This window comes from Elephas maximus, chromosome 3, assembly GCF_024166365.1.
Source record: "Elephas maximus indicus isolate mEleMax1 chromosome 3, mEleMax1 primary haplotype, whole genome shotgun sequence".
Lineage (NCBI taxonomy): Eukaryota > Metazoa > Chordata > Mammalia > Proboscidea > Elephantidae > Elephas > Elephas maximus.
In genome coordinates, this window is record NC_064821.1 from 163,853,570 (window position 1) to 163,880,772 (window position 27,203).

General features: G+C 43.8%; 1 long non-coding RNA gene across 3 annotated transcripts in view; it reads left to right on the plus strand.

The window, feature by feature from the left end:
* LOC126073378 (uncharacterized) overlaps positions 1-27,203 on the plus strand; it is a 69,371-nt gene that overhangs the window by 18,243 nt on the left and 23,925 nt on the right. Inside the window, exon 4 of one of the 3 annotated variants that reach the window (XR_007516729.1) lies at positions 21,579-21,769. The exons of 1 other annotated variant lie outside the window; for it this stretch is intronic. This is a non-coding gene — a long non-coding RNA (uncharacterized LOC126073378). The remainder of the gene's footprint in view (positions 1-21,578; positions 21,770-27,203) is intronic. One more of the 3 variants, XR_007516727.1, reaches the window with a different exon arrangement.

Here is a 27,203-nt window from a genome sequence, read left to right on the forward strand (position 1 = left end):
TATGAGTCGGAATCGACTTGGTGACAACAGGTTTTTTGGTTTTTTTTCATATGAGAAGCACTGTGCTCAGGGCTGGGGCCAAAAAGACGAGGGAAGCACAATCCCGCCCTAAGGAACTCTGACATCTGCGCCCTCCCAAACAAATGTAACCCCCCCAGGACACCGCAGATGTGCGTGGGCAGATACGTGCAGAGGGCACTGTGGGAGCCCTGCTGCGGGCACTCGCCTAGCCTTACGAACAGGGAGAGTGGAGGGACCAGACGGCAGGAGCTGGGGCAGGTGTGTGGGGAACTGCTCACTGTTGGCGTTGCTGGAGCATCAAGTGAGAAGCAGGGTGCAGCCGGGAGGGAGGCTGAGAGGTAGACAGGGTGACCTTGGAGATCCTGGGCAGCTACTACAAAACACATGCACTCTTATTTATACTCTGAAATAAAATCAATACGTGCACACAAGAAAATCAAACAGAAAGCTAGGTACTGAAATCTAAAATTATCCCTCCTTGCCTACTTCTCTGCCCCAGTCTTTCTCCCCAAGGAAATTATCAACAGCTTCTAAGGTACTCTTCCAGGAAAAAAAAAAAAAAAAGTGTATACTAGAATATTTGAATATGTATGCATACATGTATTTTATTTCTAGCAGTAATCACATACAATGCTTATTGTTCTGTGTTGGTGTTTTTATTCACCTTATGTATTAGAAATTGTCTTGATTGGTTTTAACATTGCAGAATTCTCTATTGAAAGGGTGTACAGTAATTTGTTTAAATTCTCCCCTGTTGCTTTACATGTGGGTTGTTTGCAGTTTTGGTCTATTACAAACATTGCTGCGATGAAGGTTTTGGTTCACGTGTTCAGTGGACAAATAGTTTTTGAGCACCTGCTGAGTACCAGGCACAGTTCTAGAAACTGGGAACACAGTCATGAAATACATGGCTTTTCTTTTGTGAGGACAGCTGTAAACAGGAGGGAAATTGCTGGATCAAAGAAATGCACATTTTTAGTTCCGACAAAATTTTTTACAGAATATCTGCTGAAATGCCTGCAGACATCTTTACTCCCATCATAGGAATATATAAATGGTTAGTTTTCCCAACTGCGGATTTAATAGCCCCAGGTGTTATTAAACTTTTTGCCCAATCTGATAGGCAAAAAATATGAGCTCTTCTCGCTGCTTTTACTTGCATAATTATGCGTGAAATTAGGTGTCTTTTCTTGCTTATCAGGCACTTGTATTACTTTTTCTGTGAACTACCTGTTCATATCCCCTGGGTGCTTTTCTGTTGACTTGTTGTCTTCTTATAGATTTGTATTTGTTCTCCATAAATTAAGGAAATTGGTCCTTTGTCATACGTGCCACAGGTATCTTTTCTGGGTAATTTTTGTCTTTTGATTTTGTTCATGGTCTTTTTTGCAATGCTTCCTGGTGGAGATAATGTTTAAGTCGAGTCTTGAAGAATAAGTAATAATAGTAATTACTAACTTTTGTCTCGCACTTCCTAAATGCTGGGCACGCTTCTAAGTGCTTCGTATGTATTAACTCATTTCATTTTCACAGCAACCCCAGGAGGTGAAACTGTTATTACCCCCTTTTTAAGATGAAGACGCTGGTACAGAACAGTTAGGTCACTTGCCCAGGGCCTCATAGCTGGTGAGGGGCACAGACAGGAATCAAAGCCATGAACAGCTGTTTGCCAGGTGGCCTGGGAGAGGTAGCAAAGGCATGGGGATGTGAACCAACACAAAATATGAGGGGGATTATAAAACTTCAGCATGTTTGGCACAAAGATAGGCTGCTTCTGGGGAGAGAAGGAAGATGAAGCTAGAAAGATGTTCTTTGGGGCAGATTGTGGTGGGCATTGCATGCCTTGGTAAGAGGTATGTTAGTCATGTCTCCCAAACTGGGCCGGAGTTCAGTTGAACTCAGGGCCCATGTTTAGTTGTTGTTGTCAGCTGCCGTAGGTTCAGCCCCTGATTCATGACAACCCCATGCGCAACAGGATGGAATGCTGCCCAGTCCTTTGCCATCCCCGTGATCAGTTGCAGATTGTTGTGATCCATAGGGTTTTCATTGACTGATTTTTAGTAGTAGATCACCAGGCCTTTATTCCTAGTTCATCTTAGTCTGGAAGCTCCATTGAAACCTGTTCGGCATCATAGCAACAAGTTAGCCTCCACTGACGGGTGGATAGTGGCTATGCATGAGGTGCTTTGGGCGGGAATCATATCCAGGTCTCCTATATGGAAGGAGAGAATTCTACCACCGGGCCACCAATGAAGCCCCTATTATGTAGCACCCTGCAGAGCATGTCCAGGCAAAAGGGAGAAAGTGGAAATCCCTAGTATTATTCCTGTGTGGGGCACGTGTGATATGAGGCAGTTTACAGGCCTTGCTCATGATGCAATAATCCTTAGTGGGCTCACTGATTTGACTCCAAGAGTCCCAGCCATGGTGTGGCCAGGCCCTGTAAACACGGGCCATGTTCCATTCTGTGCAGATGGAAGCTCAGCTTCGTGGATAATTGGCATCAAATATTTCTCTAGGTAGCTGTCTCCAGTTCTGCGATCACATAGCACATATTTCAGGCCACTCTTATCTGCTTTAGGTGTGGACTCTGGGAAGATATGTGTACAAGGTACTTGGGATAACCCAAGTCACATAACCCCAGTATACATGGTTATGAAGATGAGTCTGCTGCCAAAAGATCATGTCATGCCGTTCAGAACAGATCATTAATTTTGAAGTATCTGTCTCCCTGTCACTAACATACTGATATACTTCCTACTTGCAAGTGATACTGAGCAGTGTGTGATTGACGAAAGATTCTGGAATGACCAATTGTGCATTTAATTCCTTTCTAACAGCGCTCTGCTTACCTCCAACTTGGCAGTGCTTATCAACTTTGTCATAAGCCTTCTCATTCTTGAGGCAGGAACTCTAGGACTACTAGAGTTTAGAAGCAGTGTGGTGAGAGAGAAAGAGTCCAGGATGAGAAGCCTAATATTGCAATGTCACCTACTCCTAGGGTTGGCAGAACCCTGCCATTCCCTCCTCCTGCACCTGTGGCAGACATCACCAATCAATCATGCACTCTTGCCTACTGAACCTAGATGCAGCCTCAGATTCCTCCTCAAAATGGTGGCCCTAGGGAGCATCCTCAAGTAATTAGAGTTGGCTCTTGAGATGAAATGTATTTTTCATCCACAGACCTTCTGTTAGCCCAAGGCAGGAACCATTCCCAAAGCCAACTCTTCAGATAGGGATTGGACTGGACTATACGATAGAAGATGATACTGGTGAGGGAGTGAGCTTCTTGGCTCAAGTAGACACATGAGGCTATGTGGGCAGCTCCTGTCTGGAGGGCAGATAAGAAGGCAGAGGGGGATAGAAGCTGGCTGAATGGACATGGAAATAGAGGATGGAGAGAAGGAGCGTGCTGTCTCATTAGGGGGAGAGCAACTAGGAGTATATAGCAAGGTGTATATAAATTTTTGTATGAGATACTGACTAGATTTGTAAACTTTCACTCAAAGCACAATAAAAAAAAAAAAAAGCAGCAGCTTTGGAATCAGGCAAACCTGAGTTGAAATTCTGGCTGTGCAATCCCGAGTACTTTACTCAGCCTCCTGAAGCCTCAGTTTTCATCATCATGACTGTGTGGAAAGGTCAGATAGGGTCAGGGTGCCTTGAAAGCTCCTTGAAAGATACAAAATCCAGCTCCAGGGTCAAGTTTGAGAAGTCTCTTAGAGTCTCTGGACCACTCCCAGTCTCCTCATATGAAAATTAGATGGAAATACTGGGCCATCTCTGAAGTCCCTTCAAGCTCATTCAATGGAACTGGGCATTTCTCTGCCCTCCCCCGCCATTCACTTATCCATTCAATGACTTTTTTCCAGTAACTACTTTAGAAACTCTGGTGGCGTAGTGGTTAAGTGCTACAGCTGCTAACCAAAGGGTCAGCAGCTCAAATCCACCAGGTGCTCCTTGGAAACTCTATGGGGGCAGTTCTACACTGTCCTTCAGGGTCGCTATGAGTCAGAATCGACTCTATGGCACTGGGTTTTACTTTGGGTCAGGCAAGCACTGTTCTAGGGTCTGGAGCAAAGACCCTGACTTCTAAGAGCTTGCATTCTGGCAGGGAGATAGGCAACAAAGAAATCATGTAATGTCAGGAGGTGGAAGTGCCCTGGAGAAAAATAAAAGGGGATGAAAGGAAAGAGAGTGCCCAGGGCAGAATCAGGCTGCTGATTCTGAGGTGAGAAGGGAGCAGAGTGGCCCTGTGGAGAGTCGAAGCTGGAGGTCAGTCCTTTGCCCTATCCCAACAACTATAAGAAGATTGCTCCCACTGCGACTCTTCTTGCCCTCAATCTCCTGGGAAATGGGCTCTTTAGTTCTGAAAGAGCCCCAGGGCAGCCCTGTTAATTCAGGGTTGGACCATAGCTGCACAGAAGAAATATGTCCAGCATTCTTTCCCTGGTTGGGCCTGGGGGCTTTGGTTTACAGTCTCTCTCTAGGTTGCTCTTCAGGGTGGGATGGGTGGGGTGATCCACCTGGCCTCCACCCCTGTAGCCTGGGGACTCTTGCTCAGCAGGCTGAGAGGAAACAGCTCCTGGGCTTGGAAAGAGCAGAGACTCTCTGGGCCTGCTCCATTGTCCCTTTGATCCTGGCATTTACAGCATGTGGCTGTGGTTGGTTACCATGCAGTCCTCAGAATCCCCCTCTGGCAGGAGGGCCAGGTGTCATGATAGGCAGCCTTTCTGAAGCAACCTAGCCATGGAAATCAAAGGAGGAGGAAGGGAGGGGTGGAGGTGAGGGGAGTGGAAAGTGGGAGCGCCTGAGAGAACAGGCAGACAACGGCAGTGGTCAAGGGCTGGGGGCGAGGGCACACTTTGCATTGTGTAGGGAGGAAGGCGTGTGGAGGAACTGATTGTTGCCAGGCAGGAATGCTGGCCCAGCACTGCCCAGTCTTTGCAGGCGGTTGAGAAGTCGGCTGACATTCAGATTGTCAGAAAGCAACCTAAATTTCCAGGCATTTGGCATAAAAAGATGGCTGGCCTCGGGACTGAGTTAAACTCCATTTTAAGAGTCCAACTTTTTTTCTTTCCCTCTTTAGCTTGCTGAATGTTGAAAGATAAGCAAGAAAGCCCATTTAAAATTAGGTATTTGTTGAAGATGGTTGCACAACCTGTTCTAATAGTTAACATTTGAAACAATGTGATTAAGATGTTTATCAAGAATGCTTGTACAGTATGCTCCAGGAGGAAAGTTTAGAATAAGATTACTGATGTTAAGAAAGCCAGTGATCAGGTGACTGACTGCCTTGTGACTGTGGTCAGGAGCCCCTTCCCCGTTTTACTGTATAAAAACCCCTTGTGCCGTCTGAACTTCAGAGCACCTTGTGAGTTCCTCACCGAGTGCTGCCCAATTTGCAAATATCGTTCCCTCAGTAAAACTCTTTGTTTTCACTTTCAACAAACTCAGAGAGTTTACTCTTGGACAAGATGCAGACCCTGACCTAAAGCAGCCAAGACAGGAAGACAGATCAGCAAGAGCTATAAAAGCACTGGTCTTTGTGTCAGCATGCCTCAAATTGCCACCCAGACCACCTGCACTGGCAAGAAACCTCATCATTGTAATGTCCCCATTCAGGCAGGTCCCATCTGGGTGAAGAACAGGATGAGGAAGCCCAGGCTACCGTCTTCCTTCAGCATGACCTCTACACAGTCATGTTGAGAGACACCTCAAGGACATGTCCAGGACTGATAACAGGGATGTCCAAATTCATGACATGGTCACAGGAGAGTCAGCTTCTGAGTAACGAAGACCATCTGCTGCTTCTAGATGTCGAAAGGATCAAAGCTACTGGCACCAGGAAGTACTTCAAGCCTCAAGTGACCTCGAACCCCTTAATAATTTTTTTTTAACCCCAAAACATGACTCAATTTAACAGTTGCTATTGAGTTGATTCTGACTCATGGTGGCACGAGGTGTGTCAGAGTAGAATTGCACCCCATAGGGTTTTCAGTGGCTGATTTTTTGAAAGGTGATTGCCATGCCTTTCTTTTGAGGCACTTCTGGGTGGACCAGAACCTCCAACCTTTCAGTTAGTAGCCGAGTGAGTTAACCATTTGCACTATCCAGGGACTCCTGGATTAATAAAACACATCCGTAGGCTGCAATGGGCTGCTACTGTGAACTGACATTTCTGCAGGAACCAAATCTGAAAGTGAGGTCTGCTAGGCTGCAGTCTTTGGCCTCAGCTAGCCCTGGAAAGCACTGGGAAGCAAGGTGAAATGGATTGAATAGTGTCCCCTCAAAATCCAGACCAGTAAAATAATACACCACAACCAAGTGGGATTTATACCAGGTATGCAGGAATGGTTCAACATTAGAAAAACAATCAAAGTAACCCATCACATGAATAAAACAAAAGAACAGAACCACATAATCTTATAAACTGATGCAGAAAAGGCATTTGACAAAGTCCAACACCCGTTCATGATAAAAACTCTCAGCAAAATAGCAATAGAAGGAAAACACCTCAACATAATAAAGGGCATTTATACAAAGCCACCAGCCAACATCATCCTAAATGGAGAGAGTCTGAAAGCATTCCCCTTGAGAACGGGAACCAGGCAAGGATGCCCTTTATCACCACTCTTATTCAACATTGTGCTGGAGGTCCAAGCCAGAGCAATTAGGCTAGATAAAGAAATAAAGTGCAACCAGATTGGTGAGGAAGAGTAAAAGTACCTCTATTTGCAGATGATATGATCCTATACGCAGAAAACCCTGAAGAAGCCTCAGGAAAACTACTGGAACTAATAGAAGAGTTCAGCAAAGTATCAGGATACAAGATAAACATAAATCATTTGGATTCCTCTACACCAACAAAGAACATCAAAGAGGAAATCACTAAATCAATACCATTTACAATAGCCCCAAAGAAGATAAAATACTTAGAAATAAATCTAACCAGGGACATAAAAGACCTATACAAAGAAAACTACAAGACACTACTGTAAGAAACCAAAAGAGACCTACGTAAATGGAAAACATACCTTGAACATGGATAGGAAGACTCAACATTGTGACAATGTCTATTCTACCCAAAGCGATCTATAGATACAATGCAATCCCGATCCAAATTCCAAAGACATTTTTTAAGGAGATGGTGAAACAAATCACCAACTTCATATGGAAAGAGAAGAAGCCCCGGGAAAGTAAAGCATTACTGAAAAAGGAGAACGAAGTGGAAGGTCTCACACTACCTGATTTTAGAACCTATTATACCGCCACAGTAGGCAAAACAGCCTGGTATTGGTACAACAACAGATACACAGACCAATGGAACAGAATTGAGAATCCAGACATAAATTCATCCACATATGAGCAGCTGATATTTGACAAAGGCCCAAAGTCTGTTAAATGGGGAAAAGACAGTCTCTTTAACAAATAGTGCTAGCAAAATGGGATATCCATCTGCAAAAAAACTGAAACAAGACCCATAACTCACACCATGCACAAAAACTAAGTAAAATGGATCAAAGACCTAAATATAAAATCTAAAATGATAACAATGATGGAAGAAAAAATAGCAACAATGCTAGGAGCCGTAATACATGGCATAAACAGTATACAAAACATTACTAACAATGCACAAACACCAGAAGAGAAACTAGATAACTGGGAGCTCCTAAAAATCAAACACTTATGCTCATCCAAAGACTTCACCAAAAGAGTAAAAAGACAACCTACAGACTGGGAAAAAGTTTTGACTCTGACAAATCTGATCAGTGTCTAATCTGTAAAATCTGCAAGATTTTAGAAAAACGCCTCAACAATAAAAAGACAAATAACCCAGTTAAAAAATGGGCAAAAGATATGAACAGGCACTTCACCAAAGAAGACATTCATGTAGCTAACGGATACATGAGGAAATGCTCACGATCATTAGCCATTAGAGAAATGCAAATCAAAACTAAAATGAGATACCATCTCACCCCAACGAGGCTGGCATTAAGGCAAAAAACACAAAATAGTAATTGTTGCAGAGGCTGTGGAGAGACTGGAACACTTATACACTGCTGGTAGGAATGTAAAGTGGTACAACCACTTTGAAAATCAATTTGGTGCTTCCTTAAAAGGCTAAAAATAGAACTACCATACAATTCAGCAATCCCACTCCTTGGAATATATCCTAGAGAAATAAGAGCCTTCACACAAACAGATATGCACACCTATAATCTATGCACGCCTATATTCATTGCAGCACTGTTTACAACAGCAAAAAGATAGAAACAACCAAGGCACCCATCAATGGATGAATGGATAAACAAATTATTGTATACTCACACAGTGGAATACTATGCAATGATATAGAACAAGGATGAATCAGTGAAACATCTCATAACATGGAGGAATCTGGAAGGCATTATGCTGAGTAAAATTAGTCAGTTGCAAAAGGATAGATATTGTACGAAACCATTATTAAAAGAACTCAAGAAAAGGTTTAAACACAGAAGAAAATATTCTTTGGTGGTTAGGAGGGTGGGGAGGGAGGGAGATGGATAGTCACTAATTAGATAAATTCTATGTGAAAGGAAGGACAAGACACAGTACAGGGGAAGTCAGCATAACTGGACTAAACTCAAAGCTAAGAAGTTTCCCAAATATAACCAAACACTTCGAGGGACAGAGTGGCAGGGGCGGGGGTATGGAGACCATGGTTTCAGGGGACATCTATATCAATTGGCATAACAAAGTATATTAAGAAAACACTGTGCATCCCACCTTTGTGAGTGGTGTCTGGGGTCTTAAAAGCTAGCAAGCAGCCATCTAAGGTGCATTAATTGGTCTCAACCTACCTGGAGCAAAGGAGAATGAAGGACACCAAAGGCGCAAGGAAAATATGAGCCCAGGAGACAGAAAGGGACATATAAACCAGAGACTCCATCAGCCTGAGACCAAAAGAACTAGATGGTGCCTTGCTACCACCAATGACTGCCCTGACAGGGAACACAACAGAGAATCCCTGATGGAGCAGGAGAAAAGTGGGATACAGACCTCGAATTCATGTAAAAAGTCCAGACTTACTGGTCTGACTGAGACTGGAGGGACCCCAGAGGTTATGGCACCCGGACTCTCTGTTAGACCCAGAATAAAACCATTCCTGAAGCCAACTCTTCAGACAAAGATTAGACTGGATTGTAAGACAGAAAATGATACTGATGAGGAGTGTGCTTCTTAGCTCAGGTAGACACAGGAGACTATGTGGGCAGGTCCTGTCTGGAGATGAGATGAGAAGGCAGAGGGGGACAGAAGCTGGATGAATGGGCACACGAAAAACAGGGTGGAGAGAAGTGTGCTGTCATGTTGTAGGGAGAGCAACTAGGGTCACATAATAATGTGTTTAGAAGATTTTGTATGAGAAACTTACTTGAATTGTGAACATTCACTTAAAGCACAATTAAAAAAAAAAAATTCAGACCAATGTTTTTGTAGTCCACCTGGAACCTCAGAATGTGAGATTTAGGGTCTTTGCAGATAAATTAAGATAAAGTAATCCAATGATTGGTAGCCTTGAAAGAAGAGGACACTCAGACACATAGAGGAAGACAGCCACGTGAAGACAGAGGCAGAGACTGGTGTGGTACAGCTATAAACCAAGGAATGCCAAGGATTGCCAACAACAACCAGAAATTAGGAAGAGGCAAGGAAGGATTCCCCCCTAGAAACTTCAGAGGGAGCATGGCCCCACTGACGTCTTGATTTCAGACTTCTGGCCTCCAGAACTGCGAGAGAATCAATTTCTGCTGTTTTCACCCACCCAGTCTATGGTGATTTGTTCTAGCAGCCCAAGGTACCCAACACCCAAGGAAAAACTGTTTTGTGTTATCAGTCTCGTTTATAGTTATCTCTGTATTTTCACCACGCCTTTCCTCTTGGGGTGGAGCCCTGGCAGTGCAGTGGTTAAGCATTTGGCTGCTAACTAAAAAGTTGGCAGTTCGAATTCATCACCCGCTACTTGGAAATCCTATGGGGCAATTCTACTCAGTCCTGTAGTGTCGCTATGAGTCAGAATCGACTCGATGGCAACAGATTTTGTTTTGTTTTGTTTTGTTTTTACCTCTTGGGAAGCATTGGGATGTGGAGGGTAAGAGCCACCCAGACTGGATTTGAATCCTACCTTTGCAACCCACCAGCTCTATGGGCTTGGCCACATCATCCTGAGCCTTTGTTTCCCCATCTGTATGGGCCTCCAACTCAGGGTGATCCCATGTGTGTCAGTAGAACCATGCTCCATAGGGTTTTCAATGGCTGATTCTTTGGAGGCAGTTTGCCAGGCCTTCCTTCCAAGGCACCTCTGGGTGGGCTCAAATCTCCAGCGTTTTGGTTAGCAGCCAAGCATGTTAAACATTTGCACCACCCAGGATCTTTGCGTGGGGCCCTGTTAAGAGTAAATAAGGGACCACAGTAAACCTCTTGTGTGAACCTGGCATGGTGTGGGTCCTTGGTAAATGCTAGCTACCTTTCCTCCCAGGTGCCCAGGCTTCCCCTTAGCTGACCCGAGCATTACACTGAGTATTGAGCGTTGTCTTCTTCAGACTCTAACGTCCGTGTCAACAAGGTGCTCTTCCTCCCTGCCCCACCCATATCTAGCATCCTAGTGCCCTGCACTAAGCTAGCAACACTCTAGAACCCATGACAGGAGATGGGCCGGAGGACAGGAGGCTGCAGCTCTAGAGGTGGGCAGTGCAGGGTCACCATGTCAACGCACTCTATAGAAACAGATTCCTCTGAAGCTGGGTATCATGGGAGCCCTGGGGTTGCCTGGAAAGTGTGGAGGAGCGGGGACACGAAGGAAGGGAGAGAAAACATCTTCCTTTGATAATATAATTACCCAAGTTTTTATGGCTGGAAAAAGCATTGAGTGTGTGTGTGTGTGTGTGTGTTGATGACTAGAAAGTCTGGCATAGGGGATTTTCAGAACCTGAATCTGTTTCTATGAAAAACCTTTGCAGGGGAAGAGGTGGAAGAGTACCCGACTCCATCCTAGTATCAACGCTTGTAAGTTATTTGTTAGTTGCCGCAGAATCGGTGACTCATGGCTACCTTGAGTATAATAGAACAAAACGTTGCCAGGTCCTATGCCATTTTTGTGATTGTTGGTATTTGTGAGTCCATTGTTGTGGACACAGTTTATCACTGACAGTATTTCGTTGTGATCTATGAGGTTTTTATTGGCTGATTTTTAGATCACCAGGCCTTTCTTCCTAGTCTTTCTTAGTCTGGAAGCTCTGATGAAGCCTGTCCACCTAGTGACTCTGCTAGTATATGAAATACCAGTAGCATTAGCTTCCATACACAATACACAAGCCACCACAGTATGACAAACTGACAGGTGGGTGGTGGTACCAAGGGTTACCGAGAGAGAAAGAAGGAACAAGAATTATGGTTTCCCAATGATGGATTCTCAATGCAAGACCTTGGCCTCGAGAACCTGCTGACAACAGGGGAGGAAGGCAGATTGCATAGCTCTCCCCTGTAGCAAGCCGGCTGCAGACAGCCGTCACAAAGCCTTCAGAGGGGGCCAACTGCAGGCACCTGCCAGCAAGGACGTTAAAGTCCCAGGCAACCTGACATGAAGGACTATGGTCATTCATTCTAAAAAAATGCCACCAAGGTGATAAAATCACAAATAGCCAAAATGAGGGAGAAGAAGAGAATGCACCAGGTCCTCATCTGAGCCAGTGAGGCTCCTGAGGGAGTCCCACAGAGCTGGAGGTGAGAGCTGGTCCAGGCAGTGGGCAGGAGACACCAAAGAGGACAAAACGCAGACGTGGAAGAGGACTTGGCCCAGGAACCAGGAAAGAAAGGGGAACTAGCATTAACTGAGCATCTGCTTCATAACAGGGATTTTTTGTTGAAGTGTTTTATATTTATTCAGCACTTATGATGCACCAGGAACCATTCTAAGTAGTTTACATTTATTATCTCCTTTAGTTCCTGTGGAAACCCTAGTGGTGTAGTGGCTAAGTGCTACAGCTGCTAACCAAATGGTCGGCAGTTCAAGTCTGCCAGGTGCTCTTGGAAACTTTATGGGGCAGTTCTACTCTGTCCTATAGGGTCTCTATGAGTTGGAATTGTCTCGACGGCAATGGGTTCGGTTTTTTTTTTTTTTTTTTTTAATTTCTATCAGTTCTGTGAGGCAGGTAAGGTAATTACCGATAATGAAATTAAAGCGCAGGTGAATTTAACAACTAATAAATAGCTAATAAATAACAGAGCCAGTGCTTAACAAATATTAGATGAAAGAATGACAAGCTTTTCTCCTTTCCTTTTGAGATATTTAACGAAGTTGATAGATCCATGGACATGATTAGTAGTTTGGCACAGAATTTGACAAAATCTCTCCTAAACCCTTACAGAAAAAGTGGACAACTGAAGGTGGAGAGTTAGTATGGTTGGTGGGATTTGTTAACAAATTAGTAAGTCCATAAAAAGGCCTCCAGTAACATTTTGTTAACTTACCCCTGTTTTGTCCTTCATTCTTATCTCTGACTTGGACAAACACATGCTTGTCAAATATCAGGATGTTTAGAACGACAAGTGAGAATCCCGAAGAATGGATGGAACAGTAAACCAAAATGTGCAGGTGAAATTGAACTAGGATAAAGGTAAAGTCTTGCCCCCAAGACTCTAAAAATTGACTGCCCTCTTGTAACATGGGGATTGAAGCAACAGAAGCCAGGATAAAGATCTTAGTTCATCCTGAGTTGTTGGTGGAATGTGATTTGTTAAGGCTTGAATGTAGTCTGAGGTTGTGTTGACAGACGTTTAGTGGCCAGAGCAAGAAGGTCCATTGTGTTTCTTATTGGAGCCAGTTGAGTTTTAAGGGCATTTTGAGAGGGACACCCAGCATGCTCAGAGAAAGGCGTTTAGTAAAATCTCTGCACCCCATTTCACATTCAGAATATAAGAAGGTGCTAGGGTTGCTTTTCTTAGAAGCTAAAGCCTTACGAGGTACAGGATAGCTGTCTAAAAACATCTGAAGAACTTACTCAAACAACTCTGAGAGGCCAAAGTAAGATCCAGGGGTAAAAAAATTATAGGGTGGCAAATCTTCATAGTGCAGAGGTTTACCACAAGGATCTTGTCCTCGAAAGATCTGAGTTTGAATGAGTTCTTTAATTTCTCTTAGCCTTGATTTCCCAGTAGAGTAGGGCAATGGTAGTAACTCCTTTCACATGAATGTTATGAAAAGACATTGAAATAATGCCGGAGAAATGCATAGCCCAGTGCCTGTCACATGCAGGTAGGTGTTGTTGAGTCGGTTCTGACTCCCAGCGACCCTATGCACAGCAGAACGAAACGTTGCCCGGTCCTGCACCATCTTCATAGTCGTTGCTATCCTTGGGCCCATTGTTGCAGCCACTGTGTCAATCCATCTTGTAGAAGGTCTTCTTGTTTTTCACTGACCCTCTACTTTACCAAGCATGATGTTCTTCCCAGGGACTGATTTTTCCTGATAACGTGTCGGAAGTATGTGAAGCGATATCTCTCCATTCTTGCTTCTAAAGAGCATTCTGGCTATACTTCTTCTGAGACAGATTTTTTTTTTTTTTTGGTAGTCTCCTTTTTTTTCATTGTACTTTAGATGGAGGTTTATAGAACAAACTAGCTTCTTATTAAACAATTAGTATACATATTGTTCTGTGACACTAGTTACCAACTCTACGACATGTCAACACTCTCCGTTCTCGACCTTGAGTTCCCTATTACCAGCTTTCCAGTCCCCTCCTGCCTTCTAGTCCTTGCCCCTGGACTAGTATGCCTCTTTAGTCTTGTTTTGTTTTATGGGCCTGTCTAATCTTTGGCTGAAGGGTGAACCTCAGGAGTGACTTCATTACAGAGCTAAGGATATGCGGGGCCGTACTCTCCAGGTTTCTCCAGTCTCTGTCAGGCCAGTAAGTCTGGTCTTTTTTTTTGTGAGTTAGAATTTTGTTCTACATTTTTCTCTACCTGTCTGGGACCCTCTATTGTGATTCCTGTCAGAACAGTCAGTGGTGGAAATGGGGCACCATCTAGTTGTGCTGGACTTCATCAGGTGGATGCTGTGGTAGTTGTGGTCCTTTAGTCCTTTGGATTAATCTTTCTTTTGTGTCTTTGGTTTTCTTCATTCTCCTTTGCTCCTGATGGGGTGAGACCACTAGTGTCTTAGGTGACCACTCACAAGCTTTTAAGACCCTAGACGCTACTCACCAAAGTAGAATGTAGAACGTTTTCTTTATAAACTATGTTATGCCAATTGAGCTAGATATTCCTGAGAACATGGTCCCCACAGCCTTCAGCCCAGTAATTCAGTCCCTCAGGGAGTTTGGATGTGTCTATGGAGCCTCCATGACCTTGCCCAAGAGATTTTTTTTTGTTGTCGTTCTTCTGGCGGTCTATGGTATATTCAATATTCCTCAGCAACACCATAATTTAAAGGCATAAATTCTTCTTAGGTCTTCCTTATCCATTGTCCAGCTTTTGCATTCATATGAGGCAATTGTAAATGGCATGGCTTGGGCCAGGCACACCTTAGTCCTCAAAGTGACATCCTTGCTTTTAAACAAAAGAACCACTTAATATGTTAGTATTTATTTTACTTTATAATGACTTTCAGATGCTTAATAAACCACCCATTGCTGTTGAGTGACCCCATGTGTGTCAGAGTAGAACTGTGCTCCATAGGGTTCTCAGTGGCTGATGTTCCAGAAGGAGATCACCAGGCCTTTCTTCTGGGGCACCCCTGGGTGGACTCGAACTCCCAACCTTGATTAGCAGCCAAGCACGCTAACTATTTGCACCACCCAGCGACTCCAGAGATGCTTAAAAGTGTAAGAGATTGCTTTCTAAAGCAGGGAGCAAGCTTCTTATCACTGATAATTTCTAAGGGTAAAACAGAGACGGTGTTGGGAAGATTCCTTCACTGGGTTGGGAGTTGAGCCGTGGCCTCCAATATCTCAGCTATTAAATGGTTCTATAATTCTACATATCCACTTACCATTGCCAAATATGAAGACATCTCAATGTTCTCCTAATCATTGCCAGGGATTCAAAAACCAGTGGAGCCATGGCATCTCCCAGGAAGACTTCCCTGGAATGTCTCCCCAGGTACTGGCACACCAATCTTATTTAAGGACATTGTAGGTAGAAACCTGCTGTCTTTGCCTATAGCCCCCATCTCCCGGTAGCAGCATTCCCCTTTCATTTCGAGGAACCCTCACCCTTCATCTCAGTTCATATGCTTTGGGTGAGTCTGATTCCACCTCCCAGATCCAGAGGCTGGCACAGGACCCAGGCTTGGAGAGTGTATTCCCTTTCTCTGGTCATGTTCAGGGACGTGTATGAGTCTACGTGAACTCAACAAAAGTCTCAGGTTATGCTGAAGCTACTGTGAAGGAGATGTTTGCTTTCTCCTCAAGTTGCTAATGTTACAGGTAGAATGTAAGCCTGGAGCTTTGGGTGACCTTCTTTGAGAAAGAAGCCAAAAAAGAGGAAAAGTGGATTTGAGAGAGAGAGAAAAACACATTCCTAACAGCATTCTTTTAACAACTAAATCCAACTATTCCTGAAATTTTTGTGTACTTTCAAGCTGTTACATGCCTTCAAGTTGATTTTTGACTGGTAGAACTGTTCCATAGGGTTTCTTAGACTGTATTATTTATGGGAGCAGATCGCCAAGTCTTTCTCCCACAGAGCCACTGGGTGGGTTTGAACTGCCAGCCTTTCAGTTAGTGGCTGAGAGCTTAACCATACAAGTTTCTCTCTCCCTCTCTTTGTTTTTGGTCAAGTCAGTTTAAGCTGAGTACGTGTCCCTCATAACCCAAAGACTAATTACCAAACAAACATCCAACATTCTCTCTTTTTAGGAGGATGAAAAAAATTGCAAATTCCTTTGAGCAATTCCAGTTGAAAAAATAGCCCACATATCCTTCCTGAGTGCTTCATTTTCAGAACTGCCCTAGCGCTGCATTGAAATCAATCTAAAAAAAACCATTAAAAAAAAAAAAAAAAACTCATTGCCATCGAGTCGATTCAGATTCATAGCAACCCTATAGGACAGAATAGAACTGCCCCATAGAGTTTCCAAGGAGTGCCTGGTGGATTTGAACTGCTGACCTTTTGGTTAGCAGCCTAACTCTTAACCACTGCGCCACCAGGGTAGTCAATATATTGCACTGCTAGTTCTTTGTACATCTATATATAGTATAAACTCCTTGAGGGCAGGGTTATGTTTAATTCATCTTTATGTCTCTAATGTTTAGCATGGCGTTGTTGTTGTTAGGTGCTGCCGAGTTGATTTCCACTCATAGCGACCTTGTAGGACAGAGTAGAACTGCCCCACAGGGTTTCCAAGGAGCAGCTGGTGGATTTGAACTGCCAACCTTTGGCTCAGTACCTGAACTCTTAACCACTGTGCCACCAGGACTCTGTTTAGCAAGGCAGTTAGTTCATAGACAAAGTTCAATAAATTCTAAAGGTAGGAAGGAAGGAAGGAAAGGAGAAATGGAAGGAAGGAGGAAGAAAACCAAAAGGTCTCCGTGGACTGAGGGTTCTCGGCTGCAGGAAGCTCTTTAACACAGAAACTGGGTGCTTATAGTTTGTCAGAGCCTTAACGTATCAGCCCAGAGGCTGTCTTTTGACTGCTGGGGTGTCATGAGAGCCTGGCGACACAGGGCTGGGGATTTGTCTGGTAGACGGTGAAAGTAAGGGTGTGAAAGACAAAAGAAAACAACCACCAAAACCTAAAGAAATCCAACATGGGGCTTCCTACAGATTCCTGCTACAGACATTTCTGAGGAGTATCTCAGGAATATGAGTTTTAGGAGGGCTGGATGATGAGAGACGCTAATAAAAAAAGCTAATAAAAATTTAAAATTACAGGAAAAGTCAAAACTCGTATTGTAGTCTAAGGCATGCTTGATCCTGTCCTTTGGCTCTTTGCTGTCTTTCTTAACATTCCTTCCTGGACCAAGGTCTTAGAGCATAAACTGGACCTGTGCTGGGAAAAGGGAGGATGAAGGAAAGGAAAAGAGAAACTCTTATTTTGCTGAAAGCTTATTTGCTTTGCAGTTGATGTTAGTGAAGAGGCTTTCTAGAACTTTGGTTTGAGGGCTCAAGATTCACCTTGGCGATTGTTGCACAATACGATGAACTTAATTAATGTTACTGAATTGTACACATAAAAAATGTTGAAATGGCAAATTTTTGTTATGTGTATATATATATATATACTTATTATGATTATTTTTAAAAAAGGGAAGGAGAGAAATGACTGGATAAATGTGATAGAAATACAAAAGAAAAAAAAGAAGAATTCACATTGGGATGCTGGCAAAGGATACCACCAATTCCTCCCCCCTCCCTTTCCCAAACTCCAGTATACATGCCACCCCTTCCGTCAAGAGCTGAAGTCTATTTCCTCTCCCCTGGAACCCCTGCTGACCTGTGACTTACTTTGACCAATAGAATGCAGCAGAAGTGATGCTAGGCCAGTTTTGAGCCTAGCCTTCAAAGAGGACTGGCACCTTTCACATTCTTCCTTTGGAAACTGGCTGTCATATAAGTAGCCTGACTACCCTAAGACCACATGCTGTGAGGAAGCCCAAGCTAGCCATGCAGAGAGAAGCCATGTAGAGGAACTGGCATTAAATGAAGCTTTCTTGAACCTTCCAGCTCAGCCTAGTTGCCAGATGAATGCAGCTCATGTGTGACTGTAGCCAATGCCATATGGAAGAACTGCCCAGGTCTTCTACAGAAGAATTTCTAAATTCCTGGCCCACTGAGTCATGAGAAACAATAAATCATTATTTTGTGGCAGATTGTATTTTCCAAAGATGGGTGCGACAGTATCTACTATCACACTTGTTCTTCTGCAATGTAACCTTGTTACCTTGCCTCTGCATCATCCAGACATGGAGTCTCCCCTTTGCTTACAAATAGGACTTAGTAGAAGTGACATCCTGAGACTTCTGAGATTATTTCATAAGGTACCTCAGAGCTTTCACCTGGTTCTCTTGAACTCTGTCACTCTTAGAATGTGCTGTCTTGAAACTCAGACACCATGCTTTGAGAATACATGTAGGCGCTCCATCTGACAACCCCAGCTGAGTTCCCAGCCAGCATCAGATGCCAGCGGTGTGAGTGAGCCATTTTGGATATCTAGCCTGGTCAAACCTTCAGATGACTACAGTCCCAGCCAACATCCAATTGCAATGACATGGGAGACACCTAGTGAGAGCTACTCAGCCAAGCCCAGTCAACCCATAGAATCATGACAGATAATAATGAATTTGTTTTATTATAGCTAGCTGCAATAGATTACTAAAACACATTGAACAATGGAAACTCTGAGAAAATCCCAGCAAGTATTGTAAACACCTCCACCCCCAGAGTTAATGCCCACTTTGTTTCAGAGCTTCTCGGTGTCTCTAGCTGAGATACAGTGACTATAAATACAGCCATGTGAATAATACGAGTCCTGAACAACACATTCCGTCTAGGGTCAACAACCAAGTCATAGGCAGATGTCTTTCTAACCTCCTTGCCCATTTTTTTCCCCTCATCAGTAGTTAAGATGAAAGAGCATCTTAAATTTCAAAGAATTTCCTTTATTCTCCCTCATCTAATTCGCCTCCCTCTTATTCACCAAATCTGTATCTACACACATTCAATACAGTTTGTAGTAATAAGGGGATCCTGTTCTAATGTCACATCAATCCTTTTCATCTTGCTTCAAGGGAGGAATTCAACCAGGGAAGCTCTTTTGTTCCTTGGAGCAGCTGCTCTTTATAATGAAGTTACTGATTAGGCAGTAGCTATAAAATGAAAATGTATGTACCCACGGATTTAGAAATCCTACAGACAAGCATTCGCTCTATGGACGCTCACAAGTTTGCTAAGGTATCTGTACAAGGTTGTTAATTGCAGCATTTTTGTAATGGGAGGGAGGGGGAAGAAACAAATTGTGCATCAATAGGGTACTGGTTGAGTAAATCATGATACTTCCAATGATGAGATCTATGAAGCCAGATGTTTTTTTAAAAGAAAAAGAAGAGAGAGAGTGAATCTCTATGAGGGGCTGTGGAGAGAGCTCCAGGGTATATTATGGAGTGGAAACAAGGCTGCAGCCACGTAGCCTCTCTCCAGTAGGTAGAGTTCACACTGTGTACTTGGGAACCTTGTCCCTCCTCAGGGCACCAGAAAGTACAACTCGGTTAATGTCCCATGGAGCTGGCCAGTGCCGAGCCTGTTTTGGTATATTAAGAATATTTATGGACAAACGGACATGTGGGCATATGTGTAAACATTTTTCCTCAGGGGAAGAAACAAACAAACAAAAAACAGTTAAAAATGGTGCCTTGGGGAAGAGGATGAGGAGGAAGGTGAGGACTTTGGCATTTCACTTTGTAGATACACGTTTTCTAATTAAGCATTTTTCTTCCTTAAATGTCTACAGATATTAAAAAACCAAAAACCCAGATATTGCCTTAGGGGCAAAGGAGCGGAGATTATGGGCCACTGTTTCTTATATTCTTTACATTTCTCTGTAGTGATTTTTCAAACCCTAATGTGTGAAAGTTTTTTGTTTTGTTTTTAGGAAGCCACTAAGCTTTAGCACACACCCAGCAGAATTTCTGAAGATGATTCAAGTTACGCACTTTTTTTTCAAGCAGTGCATAACATTTCTCATGTTGCAACACTCCCTTCTGCTATACACTTGTTTCTACTTGTGGCCCTGAAAACCTGGCACGTGCAGGGTTTTGTTTCCAGCACAGTTAGTGGAATCTGGGTTTGGGGTGGCAGGTGGGTAACAGCTCCCGCAGAGAGCCACTGCTCGCCCACCCCCTTGGCCAGTCCCGGGCAGGAGGCCCAGGCTACCAGACTACTGCATGCCAGTTCTTAGAGCTTGTTTGGAATAAGAAGGAGATGAGTCAGCAGATCTGCCTGGTGCCAGCCTGCTGCTTTGCCTGGCTTCAACCTCCCGGCTTTGGTAATAAATGGGAAGGTAGAGTCAGAACTACCTCTTGGGTCTGGAAAAGGCCTCGTTCCCTTTGGTTGCCTGGGGAGACAGGCTGACCGGCCAAGGGGGAGCTATGCTGCAGGAGGGGCTTGCAGACTCTGAACCAAGGGCTTCCTGTCAGCACTGTGGGTAGTGGCGAGTGCATGGGATAAAGCCTGAGGAGCCCCGATGCTCCTATCTGACACAGCTTACAGCCAAGGGTAGCTCCTGCTATGTCCCCTCCATCCCTGGTTGACAATAATGTCTTCCCTCATATTTTTCAGGAACACCCTCTTTTCTCTTTCCGCTGCCTGTTCTTGGCTAGGGCCCCAAACTCTCAAAAGCCAAAAGACTAGAAGAATTAAACAATAATTCAGGTGAATTAGTGAAGTGGGAGACTTCTTTCCTGCCATTCCAGAATCACTATCTCTTTTCAGCATCTTTTCCTAATGGTTGATCTAGCTGAAGGATGCTGCTATGAGCTGATTATCATTACAACAAAAAAATATGTGTTGTAATGATAATCCCACTTGGGAATGCTTTTTCTTTGTTATATTAATGAGATGGTATTAGTGTAGGGCGTGTCTTAAGTCAATCTTTTTTGAGATATAACCCCCCCCCCAAAAAAAAATTGCTTCCAAGTCAGTTCCCACTCACAGTGATCCTTTAGGATGGAGTAGAACTGCCCCATAGGGTTTCCAAGCAGCAGCTGGTGGATTCGAACTGCTGGCTGTTTGATTAGCAGCTGAGCTTTTAACCACTATGCCAAAGAGACAAAACAAGCAAGCAAGAGAGCAGAGATGAGAGAAGATAGATGCCATGCCACATGAAGATCACCAGGAAGCCAAGGAATAAGGATCTTCCCCCAGAGCCCACAGAGAGAGAAAGCCTTCCTCTAGAGCTAGTACCCTCAATTTGGACTTCTAGCCCCCTAAACTGTGAGAAAATCAATTTCTGTTTGTTGAAGCCAATCCACTTGTGGTATTACTGTTATAGCAGCATTAGATAACTAAGACAGACTCCAACCTCTCAAACCTTGTACACACACTTCAATGCTCTTATCACCTCTTCTAAGGAGCCCTCGTAGTGAAACGGTTAAGTGTTCGGCTACTAAGTGAAAGGTTGGCGGTTTGAACCCACCTAGTGGCTCCAGGGGAGAAAGATCTGGCAACCTACTTCTGTAAAGGTTATAGCCTTGAAAACCCTATGGGGCAGTTCTATTCCATCACATGGTGTTGCTGTGAGTCAGGATCACCTCAATGGCACCTAACAACAATATCACTTGTCTTCTGACCAGTTTACTCTCCATTCCTGGCTCTTCATGAATCTATGGATGAACCGATTGGAATGAACTCTTCATTCCAGTGTCTCATGTGCTCTGTTTGGCTTGCTGTTCCTGTTGACTAAGGAAAATGCTGTCTTATCGCTGTTGTCATGGGTTGGCCTTCTGAGTGACCTGAGGGCCTCCATGATATTTCATTTCTTTCTGTGGTTTCTCTTACCTTGAATTGGAGTTGCTCTTTTTCAGAAACGAAGTGTTTTTATTGTCCTTCAAGGGAGAAAGTCCTAAAGACTTCAAACATCCAGAGTTCCCTTGGCTTTAAGAGAAGAACAATAAAGAACAGTACAACTCAACAGATGGTTCTATACCAACAGCAGCTGCTGTCTGGGGACTCTCCACTTTAGAAGAGAACAGTCCTCCTGGTTAAGAGACTGCAGGTGAGTCCATCAGGTATGTGATGAAGACAATTTTATTGACTGAGGTCTGTCAGGCACTGTGCTAGGCACTAGAAGAAATTGAATCTTATGTGTTTCTCCCAACAATTCTGAGTGGTAAACATTTTTGTTCCTTTTTTCAGAGGAAGGTATTTGGAAGCTTGGAGGAGTTGGGTAACTTGCCAGGGTCACACAGCTTAGTGCTCCAGTCTCTTTCCTTGTGAAACCTCCACTGCCTCTTTCTGGGTGAATGAGGTTGACACCACAGACTAAAGAAGTTGAGTAACCGACTCCGAAGTTAGTGTATTGGCCAGACTGAATGCTCAGATAGGCCCAATCTGCCACCCTAGCCTTGTGGTTCACTCGCAGTGGGAGCTTTGTGCCAATGTGGCAGAAACACGGCAACAGCAAGTAAATACGTTTCCTCTCCAATCCTCATTTCTGTGAAAGGCTATCAAATAGGATTGAAAAGAAAATTGAAGGAAGCTGCAAAGCCCTTCCCAAGACTTCAAAATTCAGGGTTCTTAAGCCAAAGGCTCTGCTCACAGGTCCCCCTCTTCCCCTGCTCCCATTTTGGCAGATTTAATTGATGGAAGACCTCTATCCTTCAGGGCTACCAGGGTCCCTGGTCTCAGAGCCTTTTCCTACTCACGACAGTGTAACTGAAGAGCTTCCCAGGGGCTACAGTTCCCTGAAACACCTTCCTTTGGGTCATGACGAGGCAGCTGTTGCATATAGAAAAGCAGTTTGCAAGCCTGGCTGTTCGCCCCATGGTGTCCATGACAAGGCTAAAATGGAGCTTCCTGGGCCCCAGCTCTGGCCAAACCATTATAAAAATCAATTTTGAAGTAGAATTAATTTTCAATTATTCATATACTAATAGTTCCATTTAGATTCTTTTCCTCCTCCTTTCCCTCTCTCTCTACCTCTCTTTGCCAGCTGTCTTTTGGCTCTTCTCATTAATACACCCACCAGAGCAGGAACAGGGAGAGTACATGAGATCAGTTGATGTCAGGACCTATTAGCAATTATGGTAAAGGATTTATTGTAGAAGAAGGCTGGGCAGAGTATGTATTTCCCCCATCTTGCTAATGTTGTTCCTGCTTACCATGGGCAATAGATAACTGCCTTGAATTCTCTGAGCCCCTCTGATTGCTAAATCTTGCCAGGAGAAGAAATTAAAACCAGAAAACTGGTTGCCATCAAGCTGATTCTGACTCATGGCAATCCCATGTGTGTCACAGTAGAACTGCTCCATAGGGTTTTCAATGCATGTGATCTTTCAGGTGAGCCCCAGTGGCACAGTGTTTAAGAGCTCGGCTGCTAACCAAAAGGTTGGAAGTTCAAATCTTCCAGGCACTCCTTGGAAACCCTATGGGGCAGTTCTATTCTGTCCTATAGGGTTGCTATCAGTCGGCATCAATTCGATGGCAGTAGATTTGGTTTGGGTTGGTGATCCTTCAGAATTAGATCACCAGGCCTTTCTTCTCCTAGGAGGTACTGGATGGTGCAAACAGTTAACGCCTTTTTTTAAGGCCCCTCTGGGTGGGCCCACACCTCCAACCTTTCAGTTAGTAGCTGTCTTAGGCTGGTAAATGAACGATTTCTTGAATAATTTATAAGGATCAGCATAAACCTGGTTCCTACAAGGCAAAGGCTAAAGACATCTTGAATGTCCAACTTTTCTGAACTGCTGTCCCACTCCATCATCTCTAACATCACCTACTCCTCTTCCCCTCAATACTCTCCCTCATGTCTTTGGGTTCTATAATTTGCTGCAAGGTCTCACAGAACTCATCAGCCATATCTCAATGAAATGGCTCAAGTGGTTGTGGAGGCTGGCAAGTGCCAAATCTATGGGTCAGGCATCAGGCTGGAAGCTTCTCTTGAACCACATTGCTGCAGGGGGCTGACCCTAAACCAGCAGGTCAGAAGACAGGCTGCTGGCTCACAAGGCTGTGGAAACTGGAAAATCAGGTCAGATGATAGGCTGCTGGCTCAAGGGCCTGCAGTAGCTGGCAAATCCCAGAATGGGCAGGTCAGACAGCAGGCTGATGGCTCAGGCTCCAAGAACCAGAGATCAGACTACCATGAACTGGCTGCAGGATCCAGAGCAAGAGAAAGTGAACAAGCAAGAACTAGCACAAGAGTGAGAGAGAGAGAGAGAACTTCCCCAGAGGATTCATAGGGATTTGATTCAGACCACACACTCAAGGAAATCCCCCCTACTTGAGAAGACGGTGACTTGAGTCATACCCTTTAATAAGGTGGTGGCTTAAGATACATCCCTAATCCTGCCTTGTTAACACAATCATAGGCATAGAGGCTAGGATTTACAACACATCACAAAATAGAGGATAATTATATCAGATCACAAAATGAAGGACAACCATACAATAGTTGCAATTATGGCCTAGTCAAGTGGACACATAACCCCAACCATCACAGGTTTCATACACTTTATTTGCATAGTCCCACTCAGTCATTGTGTGTGAATCACAAAGACTATGGCTAGAAGGGCTATATTAAGTAATTCATCACGGGGTTCTCTAGAGAAGCAAAACCAGTTTAAAATACACACACACACACACACACACACACGCACAGAGATAGAGATTTATCTCAAGGAAATGGCTCACCTGGTTGTAGAGGCTGGCAAGTCCTAAGTCTATGGGTCAGGCATCAGGCTGGAGGCTTCTCCTGTCTCATGTAGTACAGGGGCTGATGAATCCAAGAACATCAGGCAATATGGCAGGCCACTGGTTCAAGTCCCAAGAACCAGAGATCAGATGATGAGAAGCCAGATGCAGGATCCAGTGTGACAAAAGCCAGGACGTCCATACATATTGGATGCAGGCCACACCACTGAAGAAAATCCTCTTACAACTGATTGGCTGATCACATCAGATCACGTCATGTTGATGATTACATTATATCACGAAATGGAGGATAATTACATTACTACATAACTGCCAAACTACCTCATTCCATAACTGCCAAACTACATCATTCCATAACTGCCATGTGACCGAGAATCATGGCCCAGCCAAGTTGACACACAACCTCAACCATCACAGTAGCCAAGTGTATTAACTCTGCCCCATCCAGGGACTCCTAGGACAGGAAATAGAAGTGCTGACACCCATACAGGCAGAGCCCACAGGGTCCCAGGCTGAAAGGAGCTCAGTTGAGAAGTCAGGCACCACCACACAGTCCTATCTTGCAGACTTATGATGTGTGGTATACTTACCTGGAATCTTTAAAGGATCAGGTCTTATGGTTGATGGAAGAAAATGAGTTTTGAGGTAAATAAAACACTCAGAGTAGTCCTCTCTTGAATGGTTGGAGTTTTATGCTCCCAAATCAAATAATTAGCGAATAAAATAGATAAACTTATTTTTAAAAATCTAATTTTCACACTGCAGCAACAGTCACCTCTTCCCTAGCAAACAAGAAAACTTTCAAGGCTTAAGGTGGGTTGACTACCAGCTTCAAGAGTAAAAAAGGATACCATAAGGCTCCTTTGCGTTAATAGTATTAAAGCTAACTTCTCTTAATAGGTAACTGGATACATTAAAAAAAAAAACAACATAGCCAGGTGCTATTTTAACTGATACGTGTGAATTGTTGTTGCTGTTGTTGTTATGTGCCATCGAGTCGATTCTGACTCATAGCGACCCTATGCACAACAGAACGAAACACTGCCCGGTCCTGCGCCATCCTTACAATTATTGTTATGCTTGAGCTCATTGTTGCAGCCACTGTGTCAACCCACCTCGTTGAGGGTCTTCCTCTTTTCCGCTGACCCTGTACTCTGCCAAGCACAATGTCCTTCTCCAGGGACTGATCCCTCCTGACAACATATCCAAAGTATATAAGACGCAGTCTCGCCATCCTCGCCTCTAAGGAGCATTCTGGCCACACTTCTTCCAAGATAGATTTGTTCGTTCTTTTGGCAGTCCATGGTATATTCAATATTCTTCGCCAACACCACAATTCAAAGGAGTCAACTCTTCTTCCGTCTTCCTTATTCCTTGCCCAGCTTTCAAATGCATATAATGCGATTGAAAATACCATGGCTTGGGTCAGGCGCACCTTAGTCTTCAGGGTGACATCTTTGCTCTTCAACACTTTGAAGAGGTCCTTTGCAGCAGATTTGCCCAATGCAATGCGTCTTTTGACTTCTTGACTGCTGCTTCCACGGCTGTTGATTGTGGATCCAAGTAAAATCAAATCCTTGACAAATTCAATTTTTTCTCCGTTTATCATGATGTTGCTTATTGGTCCAGTTGTGAGGATTTTTGTTTTCTTTATGTTGAGGTGCAATCCATACTGAAGGCTGTGGTCTTTGATCTTTATTAGTAAGCACTTCAAGTTCTCTTCACCTTCAGCAAGCAAGGTTGTGTTGTTAATGAGTCTTCCTCCAATCCTGATGCCCCGTTCTTCTTCATATAGTCCAGTTTCTCAGATTATTTGTTCAGCATACAGATTAAACAGGTATGGTAAAAGGATACAACACTGACGCAAACCTTTCCTGACTTTAAAACAATCAGTATCCCCTTGATCTGTCCGAACAACTGCCTCTTGATCTAAGTAAAGGTTCCTCATGAGCACAATTAAGTGTTCTGGAATTCCCATTCTTCGCAGTTTTATCCATAGTTTGTTATGATCCACACAGTCAAATGCCTTTGCATAGTCAATAAAACACAGGTAAACATCCTTCTGGTATTCTCTGCTTCCAGGCAGGATCCATCTGACATCAGCAATGATATCCCTGGTTCCACATCCTCTTCTGAAACCGGCCTGAATTTCTGGCAGTTCCCTGTCAATATACTGCTTCAGCCGTTTTTGAATGATCTTCAGTAAAATTTTGCTTGCGTGTGATATTAATGATATTGTTCTATAATTTCCACATTCAGTTGGATCACCTTTCTTGGGAATAGGCATAAATATGGATCTCTTCCAGTCAGTTGGCCAGGAAGCTGTCTTCCACATTTCTTGGCCTAGATGAGTGAGCACCTCCAGCACTGCATCTGTTTGTTGAAACATCTCAATTGATATTCCATCAATTCCTGGAGCCTTGTTTTTCGCCAATCCCTTCAGAGCAGCTTGGACTTCTTCCTTCGGTACCATCGGTTCCTAATCATATGCCGCCTCTTGAAATGGTTGAACATCGACTAATTCTTTTTGGCATAATGACTCTGTGTATTCCTTCCATCTTCTTTTGATGCTTCCTGCGTCGTTTAATATTTTCCCCATGGAATCCTTCACTATTGCAACTCAAGGCTTGAATTTTTTCTTCAGTTCTTTCAGCTTGAGAAATGCCGAGTGTGTTCTTCCCTTTTTGTTTTCCATCTCCAGGTCTTTGCACACGTCATTATGATACTTTACTTTGTCTTCTCGAGAGGCCCTTTGAAATCTTCAGTTCTTTTACTTC